Source organism: Cylas formicarius, unplaced genomic scaffold (assembly GCF_029955315.1).
Source record: "Cylas formicarius isolate icCylForm1 unplaced genomic scaffold, icCylForm1.1 PGA_scaffold_7__23_contigs__length_41026272, whole genome shotgun sequence".
Classification (NCBI taxonomy): Eukaryota; Metazoa; Arthropoda; class Insecta; order Coleoptera; family Brentidae; genus Cylas; species Cylas formicarius.
The window spans coordinates 33,399,079-33,412,817 of record NW_026844352.1 but is presented as its reverse complement, the minus strand read 5'-3'; the positions used below and the strand labels follow the sequence as shown (position 1 = coordinate 33,412,817).

At 36.7% G+C, this 13,739-nt stretch overlaps 1 protein-coding gene across 4 annotated transcripts in view; it reads right to left on the bottom strand.

Annotated features, from left to right (window-relative positions):
* Positions 1-13,739, bottom strand: part of LOC132705540 (zinc finger protein jing) — an 88,828-nt gene that overhangs the window by 24,144 nt on the left and 50,945 nt on the right. Inside the window, exons 1-2 of one of the 4 annotated variants that reach the window (XM_060676170.1) lie at positions 7,212-7,346; positions 1,841-1,907 (exon numbers count right to left, since the gene is read on the bottom strand). The exons of 2 other annotated variants lie outside the window; for them this stretch is intronic. The gene's annotated coding sequence lies outside the window, so the exon portion shown is untranslated. Of the gene's footprint in view, positions 1-1,840; positions 1,908-7,211; positions 7,347-13,739 lie in introns of those variants that run through there. One more of the 4 variants, XM_060676171.1, reaches the window with a different exon arrangement.

Below are 13,739 nucleotides of genomic sequence, written 5' to 3'. Positions count from 1 at the left end.
TGTATTAACAAATGGAAGCAAGGACCAATTCGTTAACCTGTTCCGCAGGACTTGACGTTGAAAGCGGTTCGGACAGTAAAGTATCTGGGGGTGACTCTGGACTCCAAGCGCTCCTGGAGTGTCCTGAACGGTTCACGTCAATGATATAAACCGGAATTCGTGCGCATCTCTGCGCATGTGCCGTCACCTCTAGGGACACAATTGGGGACTGAAGCCACAAACCGAGTTCTGGATGTACGCGATGGTGGTAAAAGTGAGACGATTCGTTACCTACTCTGTCTTGGCAGTTCGCTCTGCACTCTGAGACTTTACCGGAACTGAGCCGGTCGCGTGTCTACGAACGCTGGTAGGAATCAAAACGGGACAGTGCCTGCTAACAAGCCACCTCCATATCATGGATGTGCGCGATGACAGCACATGCAGGCTGTGTCTCGACAAGAAGGAAACGCTCATCAATCTCTTAACCATCTGCACACCACTAGGGGGCAGCCGATTGATATTACTAGGAGCTCAATTTATTGAACCCGAGGAACTATCCAAATTATTCAAACTCCCATGAAAGAGGTACTGTACTTCCGCCAGTCTGCACTTCTAGGGGACGGAGTAAAGGAAGATGTGCGGGCATAATGGATCCAAAAATCGGAATGCAGCGCCTCTTACTATAAAGGACAGGAACGCACCGTAGATAGAATAGGAATAAGAAAAATCATATCCATTGCGTTTCACTCTATTTCGTTGGAATCGATGAGACGTGACACGACATATTTATTCATAATTTACAAAAGTGTCGACGGCGATGCTTAAAAAAACAGCTGACATATTCATTTCACGTCTTAATATACCTTAAAGTTTCCTACGAACGTTCGGTGCATATTTAATTTTCTTCAAACTTCCGCTAAATGTAAGAAAATGATGGAGAGACGTTTTAAAAGACTCTTTAAGTCTTTCCAATAACCGTAGCGTACAGGTCATATAAATTAATAACACTAACATTTAGTTCGCGTCGGAGCGACGTGTTGGCCACCGTTCGCTTTAAAAAAAAATTATGTTTGCAAAAGGTATACGCGCGAGGCCGGAAACGTGACGTCATCGCACAAGTGCAAACAAGAAGCATATAAACTTTACGTCGATGCAACCGTTAACAACCGCTTTCATATTCAAGGGAAAGAAACAAAAAAAAAGAAAACAATGCATAAACACCAACATTCCTATAAAGCTGCCATTTTGAAAGTGAACTCAAAATATCGGCTGTATGGAATTTGATAGCTCAGCATTCTTCCTATATATTATATACAGGGGCTATTTATGATCGGTCGTATCTGTTGAGATTTACGAAGACTTATAAATTGTATTATTTGTGAATGTTCGTTTAACATCTACATTTTTTAGACATTTTGTTGTTTAAGTATTATTGTTATTTTTATACATTTTTTTTATTTATAGGTACTTCTAAAGAATATAGGCCACATGGGCCTATGGTGCTGTTTTTAGGACCGTATGTAGGTAGTTAGTTAAGAACTCTCAACAAAGCAACTGCTGCAAGTTTTATTTTAATAACCAGCGCTAAGATTTTTTTAACCGTGTTAAATCCTTTTAATCTAATCAATAAAAGCTTCAACAATCTGCTGATATTTAGTCAGTCCCTCGAATTTGGTTCAGCACTTACGACCTATCATCACCCTGTATACAAAAGTGGTTTTAAGTGACATCGCGCGCACAGAGAAAGAAAGCCGCTAGGATTAAACGCAAAACTACGCGCTATTTTTCAGTTGCATAACACAAAAAGGGCAACTAAAATTCTGTGGATCCACTTACCCACCGGCCTTTCGTTACTACTTACGATCTGAGCGACGACGTATGTCGGTTTCAGATTCGAAATTCGGTTTAGAAACATGCAGCATACTTATCTGCAAAAGCAACAAAATTATGTTATCACCGCTGTCGACGAAAGTACGTTTTATATAGAAAGAAAATCTAAATAAAAGGAATCAAGCATATCTGACATATCTGTTCAGCAAATGGGAAATTATACTTTTTCGGGGTAAGTTCAGTTTACTAGCTTACAACGTCACATACTTTGTAACCATTATTAAATATACGTAAGTAATTTTAAATTCAAGTACAAAAACCCTTAAATAAATATTTTCAGAATTCGAAAAAAGTCCTGGCCGTTTGCGAATCGCCCGACGAACCGGCAACGTCGATCTCGCGTCCTCTGCGGTGACGTCCCCCTCGAGAGGTGAATGCGCCAATCAAGGCCGACCGTCGCGGGTTCAAGTTCGGCGCAAGCTTAGTGAGAGCGTTGCATCGCGTTGCTGCTTTTTAGGACGACGACGTCGAACGGGGCGGAGGCGGTGGGACACATGCAACGCGACGTCGTGACGTCGAAGTTTTGGTACGGTACCGTAACGCCCGACATATCGTCGATAGTTTTTAGATGCCCAACGCGAATATTTGTCCATTAAATACACACGGAGGTAACGCCCATAATTTTATTATTCGACGGAGGGTGGAGCGATCTACCAGATCGTTTACTCGGTTCGTTAGAGGCGTTACCGAAGGATAATTACTGAAGTGACTATAACAGGTTATTCTTTCCTCTTTCTCTTTGAGAAAAAAAAAACGATTGTGCTGATTTTATTAATTGGTTCAGATTTTCTGTACCACATTAAATCTTGCCACACTAGCTCACACGCATTTTCACTATTGAACGCCATTTAGTATTTAACAAAAACCGTTTCGTACAACGATTATAATAAATCAATATTTTATTAAAGCTAATTTCGATAGTCGTTTAATTATTATTATATAATTTTACTGTTTAACGGTATAAACATTTTCAACAAACGATCACATTTATAAAATATTTTAATTCATGAAATCTAAAATAAAGAATAAATTGTTTCTTTGAACAACGATGTGTTCATATAGTTTTATTCAAACATCAGAATTTAAAGTTTCGCCATTCATTTCATTTGTCAATTGACCGAAATAATTTTCAAAATACAATGAAATTTATTGTATACGGGTATTCCTTGAATAGGGTTATAATATAATTTATTATAAAATACTTGTTATTATTAAATAATTATAGAAAACTTTCTACAATTGCAAGATATTAAAACAATTTGAACAAGATGAAGAATGTCAGTGCAATTATATGATCAACGACTGCCACAAAAACATATTTGATGCCAACTATTCAAATTGATCAATTAAATTGTTTCTTTATTTTAAGTTTTAAAAAGTAAAATGTCTCATGAATATGTTTTATTAGTTTAGCGTTCTATTAAAGGGTCTATTAGAGGGTCCTCGTTAAAAAAAATGTGTTTATAATTTTTTTCTCGAAGAAAACGCCAAATTTCAAAAGAATCGAGTGAATATTTGTTAATATTGGATATTAATTAAAAAAAATCTTTTCAGTTTAACACTGAAAACTGCATTTTCGGACCCATATTTATAAAAACTTTTTCCATATCTTTTAACCGTTTAAAACATCTCCCTCTATTTTACGAACACCCTGCATTAAATCGAATCAATTATTATGTTGGATAATTTGCATAAAATAAAAGTAAATCGGCGTTCCATATTTGCTCTAACTAATGTTGGGGCTGGTATTGACTAGTCAAATTGCATCAAAATGTTTTAAATAACATCTTGCAATTGTAGAGGGTTATCTATCATTATTTAATAATAATATGTATTTTATACTAAATTAATAGGCGATTGTGATGTCCAATTTACCTAGCTCAATAAAAATATCGACTCCATTTAGTTCTCAGAATGGCGCGGTAACGCACAATATAAATAAATATATTTTGGACAATTGACTAGTCAATTGACACAAAGAAATTTGACTGGTCAATTTCACAACGCTAGGCTATACCAGATTCTATAGCAGACACAAGCTATGTAGTTGATATTAGAAAATAATTGCTATTTCGAATGACTGTGGTACAAATAATATTTAATTTATTTTTAATTAATTGCGTATTGTTTTTTTTTTGTGTCGGAATGAAAATATTGTCAACATTTTAGAAATGCAATACACATACATATTCGGAAAATTTCAGTATGGGAACAACCTAAAAAAGAAGAGAAGGTTGCAAAAAATTAAAATATTCTTAACGGCAGACACGAAGGCAAGCGTGTACGAAAACACTCACTATATCATTTTCAACCCTAAAATGTAGTGTGCTTAGATAAATGAGATTTCAGCTTTGGTTGTATCTTCCAAGTTTGTATAATATAAGGTTGTTCGGAAAGTCATTTCGTTTTTTCCCGTCAGAGGACTTAATTACGTTTTTTCGAAACCAACTTCACACTTAAGCCGCATAACCATTATATGTCTTGAGAGCTGATATTGCAAGGCTTGTGTGTGAAAAAGTTCTATTAATTCTACGCAGTAGTTTTTGGTTGGTGCCCTTTTAAATATGGAGAGCAATAAGCAGCATTTTCGTCATATTTTACTTTTTTACTTCAGAAAATGATCCATTTTTGAAGCGGATTATTACTGGGGACGAAAAATGGGTTGTATACAATAATGTTAAACGCAAGAGGTCGTGGAGCAGAAAAGATGAACCGGCTCAAAGCGGGATGGTGGGATGTCAAAGGAATCATTTTTTTTGAGCTTTTGCCGGACAATACAACGATTAATTCAGAAGTCTATTGTCATCAACTGGACAAATTGAATGATTCACTTAAAGAGAAGAGGCCCGAATTAATCAACAGGAAGGGTGTAGTGTTCCACCAGGATAATGCGAGACCTCACACAAGTTTGGTCACTCGCCAAAAACTTTTACAGCTTGAATGGGACGTACTGCAACATCCACCATATTCTCCAGATCTGGCGCCTTCCGACTACTATTTGTTCCGGTCCCTGCAAAATTTTTTGGATGGCAAAACCTTTACCTCAAATGAAGATGTTAAAAACCACCTGAACCAGTTTTTTGCCAGCAAGGACCAAAACTTTTATGAGAGGGGAATTATGTTACTGCCAGAAAGATGGCAAAAGGTGTTGGACCAGAATGGCCAATATATAATTTAATAAAATATTTATTCATTATACGAAAACTGTCTTTCATGTTCCCAAAAAAAAACGAAATGACTTTCCGAACAACCCAATATATTCAGGAGTGTATTTGCGTATTGTATGTGTCTGAAACAAAGTACAAGTACGCTAACCAAAGAATATATATAGTTGCCAATGCAATTCGCTTTCTTCATTCCCTTAATTCATTCTTAGATTTTTCAGAGTATACTCCATGCGGCTCCCTTTTTGCGAAAAATCAAATGTAATTGTGTAATTACTACCGGGAAATGTTATCAGCAATACATCTGACGTAATAAATAATAGGGCAAGTTTACAATTTTTCTTGTTTCAATATAAAAATTATTAATATTCTATGATTAACTTTTGTTAAAGGCAAACGAAAAACCATTATTAACGTCTATTCAGAAGAAAAAACGTTTGGATTGGGCAAAATCTAAAATATCCTGGACAACGGAAACGTGGAGTAACGTTATCTTCAACGACGAATCAAAATTCAAATCAAAATTGTGTGTGTAGGCGATTTTCGAAAAAGGGTGATTCGTACAAAATCACAAAGATTGTCTAAAGCGCACGGTAAAATTACCCCAGGGTGTTATGATATATATGGGCGTGTATGAGTGGTAAAGGGGTTGGCAACTACGAATTCATTGATGGTACTGTAAATGCAGAAAAATACCGAACAAATTTTATCAAGAAGTTTGATTCCATCAATAGAACGAACTTTTGGAAATTAAAATTTCCGATGCGTCCTGCCATACTGCGAAAACAACAAAAAAGTGATTTGGGGACCATAATATGAAAGTTTTATCGTGGCCATCAAGTAGCCCCGACTTGAATATTATTGAAAGTTTATGGCATCGGATGAAAAAGACTTTGCGTAACAATCCTCAGCGTACAGTTCCAAAATTAAAGGCAAAAATCACCGAAATTTGGAACACTTTCACCCCCGAATATTGCAAGACTTTGGTAGATTCCATGCCAAAACGCATAAAAGCTGTTATTGCCGCGAAAGGTGATGTCACTTCTTATTAATGTTCGATTGAAAGTAAAAAATTTAAATGCGTCCGAATATTTATTTGTCAGCAAATTCGGTATGTTTTTGATATTTTGTTATGTTATTTATGTGAAACAAAAAAATAATTCATTACGATAGCACTTTTTGGTATAAAAATAAGTGCGTGATTTCATTTTTCAATCGAAAAGGCAAAAAAATCAATTTAAAATAAGTATAAATATGTTTTCTTATTATTTCGTACATCGTCCGAACAATTAGTTGTTAAGGCTCGTAGAACCTGGGCAACTATTTTACAAATTTTTTATTTAAACTCGATTTTTTTGGATTCTGAATTCAACCAATTTTCTCGTTTTCCTAAAATCTTTAATTGACGTCAATCTGATAAACAAACGCGTTATCATCGGCACACGAGTTGCGCTGGTGAAATTTTAATTTCTTATCACCACTATCGTAGAGGTATGTAATTCAGAAAGAAATATATTTGCGTAGATTATTTCCCTAAAAATTAAAAAAAAAATCATGCAAAACGTTTTACTAATAGGTTCGTTCGTTCGTCAACATAACAAATACATATACATACAGGGCGAAACACGACGGATGGCAAGTCAGTTACGCGACGTTGCCGTTTCTTCAAAAGTCCATTATTCCACGATTGTATATTATTTAATGTTTTTAAATCCCCAATGAAAGACAAAGTTGCTTTATCTTTTTGGTATGTGTGAAGATTACATGATTAGTCACTCAGCTCTATATACAAGGTGTCCAACCAAGACGGGTGTTATTTAGAAACTTTTTTTTATGTGCATGATAGCAACATGAACTAGGGGTGGCCTAAGAAAATCGGAACATATCAAAGTTAAATATTTTTTAAATAGCTGGCTCCATTGCGGCGGAAAATGCGGTTGATCCATCATCATTTACTCTATAAGTATATGAATATTTTCCTACGTTGGTGCGACAGTTTTTTGTGAAAAACTTACATTATACTGACGTTGTAGGCTGACGTTAAGATTAGATTTGCACCGACCCAGTATTATCTACACAGTGACGACTAAAAATAAAAATTTGACGGGTTTTATTTCTTGATTCGTTATACCATTTGAAATTATGGACCATAAATCTCATAATTTCCATTTCTCTTACCCAAAAAGTAGTAGCCAACCCAAGCCATACACACCGGCCAATCGAAAGCGCAGCCTGGGTATTTTCACCTAACGTTACCGATCGCACATGCCGTCCGAAAACGAAAAACCAACCAAACAACGGTCTCGATCGCTGCACCGCGACTGAAGTTTCTGTAAATCGCGCTCGTACCGATCTCATACTTTACTCTGAACCCAACGTTGCCAGGTCGAAAAACGAAGATCAGCCAAACGTTCCTATCCGAAAAACGGCACCTGTGGTGAAAGATCGATACAGTGTTGAGCGCACAAACACAATTTATACCGTGCGGCTATAAAGTAATTCTCCCTTCGCTTTCATTAGGGACTTTTTTATGCTTTGTTTCATTATAAAAAAATATATATCCATCTCAATGGAAAATGTAACTGACGAAACAGACGCTTGGTGTGAATCAGTTCTAATGAACGTTATTGTGAAAGTTTTCCCTGTAAGGGACCTAATATGGTCGTAGAAACGTATATTTGGTTGTTATTGGATCAGTCGAAAAATTGGGTATTTCCTAGAATAAACCAAAAAGAAACAAAGTACAAGTAACAAGCACAATAAATCCATTTAAAAGGTGGAAGACTGGAAGGAGAAACTTTCACAGGCTACTGAACAGTACCAGTTTTAAGAAACTCTGAAGAAGCCAACAGGAATAGTAACAAATCATTTCATTTTTACATTTACTAACCAAAATCTTAACTTAACACTCTAGTACTGACAACTCCACCTACACTTTAAACTTTATTGAATATCGCCTAATCTGATGAATTTTCACATAACCTGGCAACATTGCCGAAGCGCCTACGTCGATGCCGACGTTTAAAATTTCTTGCGGATGCGTGTGCGCCGCTAGAGAACCGGTTGTCGTCGAGGAAGTGACAACGCGGCGTCACGACGGAGGAAGTGGCGAGGGCACCCGACGATCGCCAGTGGCGTCCGCCGAGCGGCACTTTTCCGAACGGCGACACGAACGGGGTGCCGAGAAAAAAATCGCGAGCACGCCGCTGACCGCGGGCGCGTGGAAACATCGGAAACGTGTGGGAGGGAGAGGAAGTACCTCGTAATAACCGTAAATCGGGGTGCGGCCCGAGTCAAGGGCAGCCTTACAATATACCGGGTGATTCACGCCGAAAGTTTTGCGACGCGACAATATTAAACATGTCCCAGTAAAGACAACGAAGTGCGCTATAATGGAAACGGATGATTCTAGAAATAAAATTGTGAAAACCGCATCCCCATATTTTTACATCAACCTACAAAAATAAAAAAACAACTTAAAGCTTCCCAAAAGGTTAAATGTAGGAAAGGTTTTCCGCTGTACGGGCCTGCTGGTATAACGTGTGTCACACGAAATGGAGTTTTGTTATTTATCTTTATTACTTTTTGTACAATATTTTCGACGGGCAAAAAGTTAATTACAACGTAGCTGACATTGCGACATTGTGATGTGCTTTCACCTTTTTGAAATATTTAATATTATCACCCATTTTTGATTAAGAATTATGACAGCTAATCAAGGATTAATTGTTGAAGATTAACTAACGATTTATTTTAATTTTTTCATATTTCTAGAACGTTTCCCTATAAAACCGTACCTCGTGTCTGATTGGGACACCCCGTATTCCCGTATAAACAAAGTTTAGCTGAGCCAGTGAAAAAAAGAAACAAATATTTTTGAGTATTTCGAGTGATGAAATCAAATTTGGAAAAAATAGGCTTATAAGTTTCGCCTGTGAAAAAAAGTCGTCAAATTTCAATTATAGAATGGACTAAGAATAATATAAATAATATAAAAAAAATCAACTCAACATTTATACCTAATGTAAATTTAAACTATAGATATATATTAGAACCTTGCACATCCTTATAATACTGATAAAACTTTTGAAGCCGCCACGAAAAAAAAAAATGGAAAGGGACAGCTTAATATGCCCATGGGAGGTCATCTCAAATCTCGTTTGAACTAATAAAGCCAATAAAATCTATGTGTCGATGTGGTATTTTTCCAAATATGCTCAAGAAACTTGTCCATACGCTTTAAAAAAATCGAGCCCCAGCAAATGGCTGCTGCGAATGTGATTGTGATTCAAACTTGCTTGCTCTCTGAATTGAGAATGGTAGACCCATAATCATTGAATGACCAGCGGCGAGATGGTATTCCAAAACAAAATTAGTCTTAAAATTAAATTTAAATTATATCTTTCAAATTTTACATTACATATTAAGTTTTCATATAAGAATATTTTTTGTAATAAAAATAATCTTTAAACTTACCAGATTATCTTCTGTGTCAGCGTTTGGAGCTAATATAAATTTTAAAGAATCCAAGAATTCCCACGTGTTTTTCACAATTCTTTTAATTCTGTCAATTCTCTTCCTTTTGTATTTTTCCCACTCCTGATTTAATCATGTGTTAGTTTTGGTTAGTTTTTTGCTGTAAATATTCGGAAACAGTCTCGAAAGAACAAAAAACCAACCAATTTGCCTAGATTTGCTATATACGCTACAAATTCTTAACAAATCGGCAAGTACTTGAGAGTAAACTTTTAACAAAATTTTTCTAGAGCTGCTGTTTACACGCATCAGGGTCACTATTTTTTAGCAGTTTTAAATTGTTAGCCATAACGGAGTCATTTTAGATTTATTTTTATTGTAAAAAGTGCCTCAACTAAAAAGACAATTCCCAAAAAATACGAGTTTATCATAAAAATGTGATTTTTCCGTCATCAAATGAGGCCCGGACGCATCTGTCTACCGCCTTCGGCAGAGCAGCATGGGCAGTACGCCGTCTTGTATTTAGAATTCGTTTAAATGGAACCACGGGTATAAATAAAGCCGTACGCACCGCAGCCGTATTAATTATTACAACTGTCGCGCATCTGTCTCGAGTGCGTGCGAGAGATTCGCTTCTTTTAGCTCACCTCCCCACCCCGCGCACGCCCCTACCAAGCCCGCTTGCCTCTTCCGTTTCTACTCTTACTTTTATATCGCCGCGTTTATTTTTATACGCGTGCAACTCGCGCCCGCGCGACGACCAAGTTACGTAAATAAAGCGACCACAGACGTGCGGGTTCGTTATCTCCGATTGCCTATGATACTATGGTCATCTAAGAGCCGATTGACGCCAACAGTGAAAATTTCCAAAAAATTTTACGATAACGTAGCGGTACTCTGACAGTTAAAAAAAATCTTCAAAGCGCACGCGATCGTTAGTTGCCAATCTCATCGTTTGCATCTGGATTACTTCCTTATCCTTTGTTTTTTTAAAGCATTTATTATTAACGAAAGACAAGTTCAAAATCTCTTTTATATTGCCTTGGATCACTTTGTAAAAGTAAGAAAATAAAAGCGTGTAATCAATATCAAATCCCTTAACTTGTATATTATTTTATTAAGAAAAGAAAGGTTATACATAATTTTTAGAAGTGTATATTTTTTTAAAAGATATTAGATTTATTTTTACTATTTACCCTTTTGTCTTGCGAAAGGGTGATCAAGTGTCCGATTTTGGCTGTACCGCTCGGGTTCCTCTGTAGATTGTATTAACTGCAATTTATGTCAACTCTCCGACGCTTTCCGCAAGTCTATTAAAGTAATGTCACGAATATGTGATTCGCAAATTTTTTTACCAAGTTACTTCTTTACTTTAGGAAATAAAATGAATCCACAAAAAGTTTACCGCATTGCACGTTTAACACAAAATTTCCCAAAATAATTTGCAAATTCACACTTTTTGGACCAAATCTTAAATATAACTCTTTTTTTATTTTTTTTACCTAATTAAAAAGTGGTAAGTGGTATAAAAAAGTGAGAATGGCCAACATTTTTACTAAATTAGCATTTTTTTCTGCAACAATTTAACACTTTTTCACATAAAAGCTAGCACTGACACTCCATTTGCAAGCGTTTTTAAAGAAATTTCATAGAAAGTTTTCGACTCCTGTTTGACACTTTTTTACAACTACTAAACAAATATATATAAATGGTAGTTTTTATATAAACCAGCGAGATTGCTACAGAGAAAGTCAGATTTTCCACTTTTTTTTACAAAACTACACCTAAAAAAACGCGAGAAATTAAAAACTATTTACTAACTTTTGTTAAAAAGGAGCGAATTTTGTAAAAAAGTTTGTGCATTTTCCCATTAAAAACATAAGCTTGTCGTTTTCCTAGTTACGGCGACTGTGGAATGCGAGCGTGACGACAAAAATGGTGGAACGGGACAAAAGTGTCCCCCTAATTTGCTTTACGCACAGACAAAGGATTCGTTTAATGTTTGTTCCAAACTGGAGAACGCGGAAACGATTTATGCATTACCGGGTATAAACGAGCGGAGCGTGTTAACAAAAGAAAACTCGACTTATAGAAGCGCTTCCGCTTCTACGCCGATAATGACGCGCGCGACAAAAATGCCGGAGCTAATTTTTCCGTTTTGGAATCGCCCGCGAACCCGCCGACGATCGCGCAGGTCGCAGTATGGGAATTGGTCATTCCTAGAGACAGGTCCGCGTCAAAGTCGGCAGCAAGGAATGCAACTCTTAAAAATATAGAGGGCGTAGTTTCAAGATTTCTAAGGCAAATCACGAGCACAGGGTGTCAAAGTTAAACTTAGAAAATAATCGTTCTTTTTTAATTAATATCGCTTAATGTGTGGTTTGAACTCACTTAGCAGAACAACTGGGAAAAGCTCTTCAGTTCCGAGTTTTTGATAGATTTTATGTGCTGGTACTCTTTTAGACCACAAAAACCCATGAAGGTCGAATGAAAATAGTATATTATGTGCGGTAAACGGCATTTGACTCACGAGTTTATTTGACACGAGCGGAGCGAGTGTTTAATAAACGAGTGAGTTAAAAAGTTTTCTACGACCGTTGCTTTTTGGGTACATTTTCGCAAAACACGAATACATTCACTGACATGACTGTCAGAATTGATAAACGTCAAAACTCAAAGCGTGGGAAATATCTCCGAAAACATCCGATTGCTCCTAAACCCGTGCGGTAAAATCCCGGAAATGTCCGAAACTGACGTAATTAGGTATTTTACAGACGGGAGTAGAAAAAAGAAAGTTTTAAGTTAATGAAAGAAAATTTTTTATATGCCAAATGTTAATATTGTCAATATATCGGCAAATATAAGAAAACACCTCCTCGGATTACGAAAATTATTCATCCAAGTCTGTAAGTTTTCCAGGTCGTTGGTTGGCAAATTTCCACAAAAACTCAGATCCGAAGTGGACAAAAAATCTTTTTATGGGACTTACATTATAATAATTTTAATCAAAAATAAGAAGGGTCAAATTTTAAGAGGTTTCACAAAACAAATTTAATTTTGTACCGAGAAAAATGATAAACCAGGGCGTTTTATTTTTTCGACTTTAGGAATTACCCAGGCTTGCTTCTTATTTGACGATAAAGTACGTTTGGCAAACGATCGTTAACCTATCCGCATCTAGCGAGACGCTGTGGTAATTGTCTATTAGCCTAGAAATTGGAGTAATTAATTTCAATTTCGGCATTAGGCACGATGTCGACCAACGAATATTAATACCCGTCTTAAGTAGACAGATAATCGCATTTCAGATACATGACGAGACGCGCAAGAATTGGTCCGTCACCATATTTTATTTAAAATTTCGACGTATTGAAAGAAACTGACCAAGAAGGCTTTTTTAAAGTCTAATATAATAAAGTAATCACTACCAAACGTTAAGGCATACAGAACAAATAATGCATGATTTTTTTTTCGATATATAGAACTTTAAGTTGGCATTACTGTTCAAGATGGCGACTGATTTAACAGCTGTCAAGTGATTTATTCCCAGTTTGGTTTGGCAATTCATCGTGAATAGACTCACGCCTGAACAAGGCTTGCAAATAGTGCAATTTTACGGAATACGTATCGCGCACTACGTCCATTTTATCGTCGACAACATCGTCCATCAGAGCAGTTAATTCGATTAACCATGGAACGTTTTCGCACCACGTTTACTCTTATTGATAACTCGCATCCCCAGAGACGCCGTACGGTGCGTACAGAAGAAGCTATTGCTGCTGTAGAGCGTAGCACTGAGGAAGACCCGAATGAGTCCATCCGCCATCGAGCACAGGAATTGGATCGTGCTTACAAAATCCAACTCGTGCAAGAATTGAAGCCAAACGATCATCAAGTAAGGCGTAGATTCGTCGAATGGGCCCAAAACGAGATTGCCGTTGTTCCCGATTTTCATAAGCGAATTTTGTTTAGCGTTTGGTGCGCTTTATGGGCTGGTGGAATCATTGGTCCGTACTTCTTCAAAAACGATGATGGCCAGAAAGTTACAGTCAATGGTGATCGGTATAGAGCTATGATTACTAACTCTTTCATTCCTGAATTGAATAACCATGATGTCCAGCAGATGTGGTTTCAACAAGACGGCGCAACATGTCACACAGCTCGTGTCACAATCGATTTATTGAAAGACACGTTTGGTGACCGCCTAATTTCACGTTTTGGACCTGTGAA